Source organism: Salarias fasciatus, chromosome 2 (genome assembly GCF_902148845.1).
Source record: "Salarias fasciatus chromosome 2, fSalaFa1.1, whole genome shotgun sequence".
Lineage (NCBI taxonomy): Eukaryota > Metazoa > Chordata > Actinopteri > Blenniiformes > Blenniidae > Salarias > Salarias fasciatus.
The window spans coordinates 21,205,011-21,214,517 of NC_043746.1; positions in this window are offsets into that span (position 1 = coordinate 21,205,011).

Sequence of the window (9,507 nt, forward strand, 5' to 3'; positions counted from 1 at the left end):
CTGAGACAGCTTGCATACAAAACTAATCATGTAAACTAGTAAAAAGAAGCCCGTCCACCTTCACACGAAGCTGCCAGAAGCAGAAGTTAGAAATCTCCGAACTTTTAAACTAGTGAGCCTGATGTGGTGTTTATATCTGCTCTTGGCCACCAAAGAAAAATCGCTACATGATTCTTTTATGGCGGATGAATATTTCAGTAGACAGAGCAGCCACAGTCTATTCATGGGAATCAACGTCCCGGAGATGAAAGCCTCCTCCCCATCTCCCACCATTTGTGAATGGAGAGCAGAGCTGGAGGGGAATGTAGATACTTCCTCAACCCAAGCAACGGCAATATCTATAAGGCGCTTATCAGATCACAATGCTGTAACCAGCACTCGCAACAACAACAGGGCAGCTGCAGAATTAATCCTCCTCCCCCCCCCCGGCTTGGCTTCGTCTGGCTCCTCACAGGCTCAGGCGGACTACAGTGGGACAGACAGTCCAGGGACAACGCGGCGGCAGCTGGGGCTCGCAGTGACATCCCAGAGCTTAGCTCAGCCGGGTACGAGCTGCGAGAGAGACCTTCCCACTGAGCGCTACTTTATGAATGATAAAGAGGAAGGGCATATGTTGCGCAATTCAATTCGTCCGAAAACAGGAAGTAGACCTTGTGAATGTCGGTCACCCGCAAATATCGCTGTGATGTACAGGCTGTAGTCTTAAAGAGGCATTAACTGAGTCTAAATATCATGAGAACGCTTTTTTTTTTTCCCTGAAAACTGTAACTAATATTTTAATCTCTGACAATAAAAAAAAAATGCTTTTTGAGCTTAGATTCAGGCTAGTACAGTATGTCTGGCATAAATTACAATACAGTGCTCTGCCAACATTGACAGTGTAGCTCAAGTGTTGTTCACTGACAAAACAGCAAGAAAATCAATTACCCCAAAAGAGAATAATACATCACTTGTATTTTCTCCCAAGAAAAAAACACATCTCATTTTACACAACTTTTTTTTTTAATTTTGCAGCACAAGGAAACAAGAAAAAGCAAACATATCTAGAAAAATGCTGATTAATACAGTGGTGAGAGGCAACTCATGGTGACAACAAGAATGTTGTCTCATGTCTGGCAGGTTTTGTAAGATTCCTTCTGCAGGCAGTTTACACAAAGTGACATCAGTTTAAGTAATTTTTCAAGGAAAGAGACATGCTGACGCATGTTCAACCATGAATGCTATTGTAAAAAATAATTAATGAAACAAACCATTTGTCTTTAAGGAAATGTGAAAAATCTACCAGTGGCAATAGTGCCTCTGTTACTGAGATGAAGTTCTGTTTGGTGAATAAAAACAAAATAATCAAATTCATTTTCTCCACATGACCTCCAAAGACTTTGTTGTGCATTCTAAAAAAAGCAAGTAATCCATATTAAAGCTCAAGAGTGAGATTTAAAATGAGGGCAAAACACTGGGGGTCAGCAATTTCTCTAAAAATAGCTGCAGTATCCAAATGACTGCGCAGTGACAATTAATCCATGCCAGCGTTCTCGTGATGTTATCTGACTTGATGTGATTAAAGCAGTCAATCCACCACCTGCATCATACATGCAAACAGGGTGAGTGGCACATGTGCAAAACACATGCACGCCCCTGAGCCTGACGGAGAAACCAACAATGTTGACGCTATCCTTGTCCGTTATTGATTCAAGCCTCAGTCCTCAAACTGGACCATCTATTTATAACGGACTGTTTTTATTGCAAGAGCTTGAAAATAACAACTTCATGTCTTGTTAACACACCCGTCCACAGAATATGAGCAATATATGTCAAGCTTTCTAGGATCATAAATAGGACATATAGATGAAGCTAAACTATTTATTGCACCTTCATTATATGGATGCATCTGGAGTATTTTACAAAATGTTGTGTTTTTGGAAGACCCGGCCAATGATCTGTATATGCGGCGCCGTGGCCTCGTAGCACATAAACTTTCCTGGGACAGGATCTGTGTCATAAAACGCGACAGCACTTGGAGGGAGGGGTCAAGGACAGCAGCAGTTTCATCTTCCCAGCCATTGATGGTGTTGCTTTCCCGTGGCGTGCCTGCCGACACCTCTCCATCTGACCTCGCCATCCCGCTGTGACACCGTCACGCCGACGCGGTGCGTTTTCCTGCTCGTCCAGAGTGTGGTGCGTCACAGCGCACGAAGACAGCACGGCGAGGAAATGCAAAAAGCTTAATACTTCCTAATAAGCATCGCCACTTATTTCATAAATCACAGGAGGGAGGAAGTGATTTAGTGTCCAGCGGATCTCTAAATTAACGTGCATGGAGGATTTATCTCAATACAAAGACCAATTTGTAGTGTTTCTTCCTGCGATTCATAAATAAGATCCAATCTGTACAGCACTGCTGTGGTTTATCAGATGACCTGAAGATCGGAGGATCTAACCAGCTCCAGAATACGGACAGTTCACGGACTCAGTCAGCCACTCACAATAAGTCACACGTGTAAGGTGCTTTTTCTACAAGAGCAAGCTGAGCTTACATCAATGATGAAGATCTGAAATGTCTTTATTCGATCACACAGTAAAGGCAGCAGACCTTGCCAGGCAGTCTGCCGGCCCTCCACTGGGAGTAGCTTTGGGGTCAGTGTTTTGCGCAACAACACGGTCACATAAATGTGTGGCAATAAAACCTTTATCACTGAGCTCCATGTTGAGCTCTGCCAGCTGAGCCACGTTTTCCTAGAAACTACGAGAAATGTTGTCGTGTTTTGCACAGTGAATAAATGCAATAATAGATAACGCTTGGGAGAACAGAGGCCACAGCGTGACAACAGAGAGGCTCGATCGCTTTCTGTATAATATAGAATCTATAGAAAACACTTTTCAAAGCAAAAAGATTTACGGCTGTATTTGGGCAAGACTCAAAACAGTTTATCAAGAACAGCCATAAGAACTGAAGCAATTAAATTAAGCTGAAGACATATTTCCTTGGGGAGAAATTTAAAATGATCAAATATCACTGTGCCCATTTAATCAATTAAAAGTATTTTTGTGTTGATTTCAAATTTGGCCTTTAGGTCAGTGAGTTCAACATCATACCTGACGAAAAGTGTGTGTGTGTGTGTGTGTGTGTGTGTGTGTGTGTGTGTGTGTGTGTGTGTGTGTGTGTGTGTGTGTGTGTGTGTGTGTGTGTGTGTCCACAGCAGCCAAACTGAAGCTGCTTTGCCTCTGCATCTGTCTCAACGGAGGACACGTGCACACGAGCGTTTTCACATCTCCCCTCATCATACTGACCTGCCACATCCAATTTGCCTTGCAGACAGGGGGGAGTCACTGAGGTGAGGCAAATTGAATATCTGAAGAAGCACATATTAGACTGGCTGCAGGTTAGTGATGGAGGGAGAACATGGAGTGGAAAATAGAGGAGTGGAGATGTCCCGTGCCGGCACACAGAGTGGAGGGGCCCGAGGGGACTTGATATGACACACCAGCGGGCCTAGACAGGGGATTTAATGGCGTGTTGGGCTTTTGTGCCACATTATTATCAGGCAGTGATCCGCCAGGCACATGGGCAGCTCTCGATCCCTTCAGAAGAGAGCAGTCTATCCCCCTCCAGCCTCCCTCCCTGTGCTGCCACCACTATTCAGGCAGACTGAGGTTTAGCTGGTGTTATTGAAATGCTACAGGGGAAACATCCTGCCTCACTTACGCTTGGGAGAAAACAAAAAACCTTGAGAGTAACAGAAAGGTAGTGATATGTTTAAAGACACAGGCTCTCTGAAGTGGCTTTCAGACAATCGGACCTTAAAAACATGAGAATCAGATTACTGAAAAGACAGGACTTTGTTTCTCTGGATTGATTCGTCCTTACAGAACAGACCTGCCCGCCCATCTCTTTCGTAAAAGTCAATTGTGAGGGGAGACTGAGCTTATCGGCAGATAAGCAAAGAAGTTAAAATGGCAAACGGGATCCCCGTAGCTATCAGTCCGGCCTTAACTCCCGAGATCGTTTTGTCAATCAGCGCTCTCATCTAGACAGTCGGGGAAGGCATTAGACGTCATCCCGCCATCTGAGAATCTGAAGGGTCCGCCGTCTAAAAGGTGCATGTCCGTCAACGGCAGAATCGCACATTAACCGTGCTGATAGCTGCTGACGTCACCTGAGTCCCAAGTGTCCCAGATAAGATTGTTTTGGCAGCAGCTTCAGCGCCAGGCTGGCAGTGATCGTCGGATGTTTCCACGGCATGGCGGGGAAGAGTGACAAGGGCTGGAGCGGCACGTGGTGGCCAAGTCTGGGGAGTGTGCGGCGGGGAGAGCTGACGGACAGGCCGCTGATGGATTAGGTGGTAAGCCTGGCAGAGGGCTGCCCTTTCTAGATGGACGTCTGCCTGATGTACTGCGGTGATTAAAATATAAAACTGAAGGCTTGGGAGGGGGCTCATTATCCCACATAAACTACCAAAAGAAAACTTCCAGAACAGATGCATGATTGAGCAAAATACTGAAGATATGGAGAGCGGGAAAACAGTAGAAGATGGAGCAGAAACAGAGGCACAGGTCGTCAACGGTGCAGGAGCGATGGAGGTGATCGAATCCACCTTTCAGACAGATGTATGAAAAGAAGGCAGGAAACGGTCATTTTCCCCTGAAGCGCCAGGATAAGAGCAGACATTTAGAGCATCAGCGCTGAGAGAAGTGAAAACCTAAACTGTTTGCTCTCTGTAACCTAAAAAGGTTGTGTGAGGGTGACAGCAATAGCTGCTGCATAATTCATGCGTTCACTCTTGTGACTGCAGCAGCCGCATTGATCAACAACGGTATGAAGAAGCCATATTAGTATTCAATTATTAAGGCATTTACCAGTATGAAGCACCAAACAGCACAGTATCTGTTGCAGTGTGCAGGATGACAAAAAAGTTTTGTAGTTTCACAATCTTTTCGTGGGGAAAAAAACATGAAGGAGATCACAGAATAGAAAATCTGCAGTGGACCAGAATAACATCTTTAGCTTTCATTAGCATTAATCAGTCTACTCCTGAAACAGACATCTGAATGGGACAGAACCTTCACAGAAAACTTGCTCAGCTAAAAAAAGAGGTAAAATATAATCAAAATGATTATTTAAATCAGTGTGATTGTCACTTAAATGAATATGGAAAATCATTAATAGAAGTCCATATGATCAATATTGTTGGCATATATTAGAAAAGCTAAAGGCCTTTATTTGAAATGTTTGGGGGGTTTTTTTGTTTTTTTTTAGCTGTACCAGAATGCAATATTGTTCGCTCTCATAATTCATATTAAGAGCTAGGCTTGGTATCTTACACATGGCCACATGCGGCTAACTGAAGCGGCCACCATTAACTTTTATATCGAGCAAAAACACAATTCAACTGTAGATACATCAAGTTAATTTGGTTACTTTTATAGTCACTAATGAAATAAAACATTAATTTCAATCCAGCTTCCATCAACCTTTATGTAGCCTTTTACGTTCACATCCACTGCCAAGTTTAACAAACCACAAATGCATGTTTTTGCCAAAATTTTAAAACAGTATTTTATTTCCTGCTTTTAAACGAGATTAATAAATCAAGGTTGGTCAGAACTGTGAAGCAGAACATGAGAAAGAAAATTCAATACGACGTCTTGACTGGAGACCACCTGTTGGTAATGGAACTATATAAGAAGGTAGGACCACAGCATTTGGAAATATCTTTTATGTTTCTGAGTAGATTAAATTCTGGATGGCAGAGATGCCCGATGGAAGATTAAGGTCAAATTGCATAATGGCAGACTCTGCCATAACTTCCAGTATATGCAGTGCAAATATACAACTTCTCTGCAGTATACATGTGACGTTTAATGCACTAATAGAAAGTAAATCCCTTCAAGTTTTTTTTTTTTTTTTTGTCAAATGATGACAGGTTCTCTTTTCACATAAAATGTTTTAGTATTGAAAATATAGTGTAGCAAATCAAGTAAGGATGAAATCAAGGAATTATGAGACTGTTACAATTCAAACTGAACGACTTCTGGTTTTGGTTTGTTTGAGCTTGAATTCAATCTTTAATTTAAACCAATTAAAGCTTATTTCAAGAGACCAAGCTACTCAGATTTGCAGAAAATGCTATACTCCACAGCAATAATACCAATAAGATATGAAACTTTAAATCAACACAAAACTATTCCACACTATAATAAAAATAAGTCACGACAACAATGTCACAGTCACTGTGAGGAAAAACCAGGACCCGTGGCAGATGTCATAAATAACTGTGATGTCTTATTGATCTCTTGTAGATGAAATCTGCTCCGGGCCCAAGAGGTCGGAGGTCAGGGTGAGAGCGACAAAACAATGAGCGGTTTAAAAACACACACTGCAGGAGTGTGTGCACCTGCAGTCACTACAACATTTACCTGCATGCATTAAGTCACAGACACGCTCATAGACAAACAAACACACCTTAAAGGCCAGATTTACAGAAGCGTACAGCAAACAGATTCCCCTATGAGCATTCACATCATGCAAAGCAGTCGGATCCGCATCCTCTTTCAGGGAGGCAGTGGAAAGTTACTGGTGCAGTGAAGGAGTAGGGGGGTCCCACACACATTACAATGGCTGTATTATTAGAGCCACGCTGCTATGGATGCCAGGAGCCTGACACTTGCTGTCATTGCTTGAACAGCTCTGTCACTAAGCTATAACTTGCCTTGCTCCCTGACATGATGGCATGTTTTAAGGCCTGGGTGGGTGGAGGGTGGAGGGGGGATAACCGGGTGAGGTGCACCACCCTCTTATTAAGTACACACACCAAACTGACAGCCTTTGTTTTGAGTGCAGATGAGGAGATGACAGCGGACGAGTCACGTGCTACTTTAGATCACCTCCGCATCAAAATAAGCGGCATCTGATGTGAGGCGTTAAAGGGGACTCCTTGAGAAAACTTTCAAGGCCGGCGGAGGGGAGAGGGGTGAGGGGCGGGGGGTCTTCTTCACCGCCTGCACAGGTTGTGTTAATCACAGCTTTAGCTAGCAACTTCCCCAGAGCCGCCGGTCGGCCTTATGCATTAACGAGGAAACGTTAGACATGATAATAATAATTATTCTACATACCCTCCGACCGGGAACGAAGATCTGACATGGTTCTCTGGACGGGCGGCATCCCTCCACCGCAGACCCGGGCGACGGCACCTGTCAAGCGGCCGCTGCTGGTTAGTTCTGCTCCCTGCTGCTGCTGCTGCTGCGGCTGCGGCTGCTTCTCCTCAGCCGTCAGGAAATTCACACAAGCGGCTGAAATTCAGCGGAGGAGCGCCTCTCATGCGGAGCGGACCGCCGCCCGCTCACTGCTAATGACTGGCGAAGACGAGGGACGGCCAACTTTCATGTCCCGGTAGTGACTGGACCATGCTCGTGAGCGCCGGCGCCTCACGGATCCCCCAGCATCCCCGGTTCACGCGGCGGATCGGAGCCGACAGACGCGGGCGGTGCGGCGGGAGGAACGGACGCGGACTTACCATAAACTGAAGTGAGGGGGACGGTGCCGCTACACATTATGGACCGTACCACCTGCAGTCGCAGCGGGTGGGTCCACGCAGCAAAACAATTAATTTTCAATACGATTTTTAGTGAAAGAAGCCGCAGTTATTACATTGTTCATATGCGGTGCAAACGTAAAAGTGCTGTATTTAAATATGAATAGTATTTCATTTTCGAAACATTAATTTTCAACAAAAATGCCCGATAAATTGTTGTTGAATGTGTCCGCCTCCCCCCTCTGCGGTAGCTGCTGTTTACAGGTTGGGAGTTGGCCTATTACGATTTAATCGTGTTTTTGCAGAAAATGTTGAAATATGAGTGTAAAATGTTGTGATGTCCCCAAACAGCAATCTAAATACCTCAACAAGCTAATAATTTTCCCTAAAATAAGTGAGATATTATTGCAGTTTCTTTATGTGTCCAATATACTGTATTTCCAGATATTTTTTTTACAATACATGCCAATTTATTCAAGCTTCAAAATAATCTATTTCTACCTATTTATGAAAATAATAAGTTTGTACGATTATTGAAAAAAACAACATTGCTGTTATTTATACTGCATTGCATTGTTAGACATGCTCTACCACGCCATTCTTACTTTGCCAAAATTATATTTTGAAATCAGACTTGATATAAAAATATTTATTTAATTTATTGTTAGCTGGTTCACACAGTGAAAATATATGAAATCTTAAACAGAAGTTATTTTTGCTATAAATAATTTGAAGAGCCTAATTTAATGATACCACTCTGTGTTTCCTGGGATGAAAAGTCTTAGTCTTGTCAGCTTAAAAGCAATTTCATTGTAGCTATCAAAGTGAGTCCTTTTTTAAAAATGTGATTTGTAAATCTGTGATGTCTCTTCATAAATGATACATTGTGGGCTCATAGTATCTGTGTCATTACTGATTTGGAATTTTTTATTTGCATTTATTTATTCAAGACTCTACTGAAGGGAATTAAACCCTGACTACAGCTTAAATTTATAATATTAGTAATGAATGTTTTCATTAGGATGTAATTTTATTGGCGAGAACAAGATAATATCACGATTACAACTGTGATTTCACAGCAAGTGAGAGTTTTCATGAGTTTGCCTCCATTACTTTATCTTCCTCAAAAAAGTACATATAATCTGTGGCACCAACTTATCTGCAGGTGCAGATGTGTGCACAAACCGGTCCTGTGCATAATGTCAACTACAACTCCAACTTGATGGATAAAGAGGACAGATATTACATTCATCTTGCATGTAGCTTATAGTTCTGCAGTAAGCATAGTGACAACAACAACAACAGCGTGAAGCAGTTGTAAGCAGACACTACTATCACTCACTGTCTAATTATGTGATTATTGTCTGGAGACGAGCTCAGCAGAAGACCTAATCCAGGGTGACTTACTCAAGCTCACAGTTTCCTCTATATCCCTCATCAGTGTGTCAGTCTACTGTCATGAATCTGTTCTCACGTTGTAATCTAAAGTAGGGCACATGGAAAATGAAAAAAAAAAACAAAAACCCAGCAATATATATGTGCACAGAAGAAAGAAGGAGCATCAATGTGATCTCTGCTGCTGCCTGTCTGCCGTATATACAGTAAATCAAAGTGTGTTCTCATTCCCACTGCGGTTGAAATGCAAATCACACCGGAGAAGGCATTTGTACAGCAGCAGCACCACTGCAGTTGCTTGAGAGAACTGCAGACACGCTACAGCTGTCTGATGTGAACGTTTCACCAGCATGTTTTCACCATGCAGGGCCTCCTGCATGAGTGTATCCGCAGACAAATTGTGTATTTACTGCTGCCAGACCTCTTGCATATTTCATGTGAGCCGACACTGTTTGCTGGGGATGATTTAGCAGACTCTCCTTCTATTTTTACCCATATTCCCCTTTAAAATTGAAATGTTTTCACTGCAGAGGGGATTAGAGGAAAATGAGATTATGCTTCTGCTCCTGGAAACAGTCAGTAG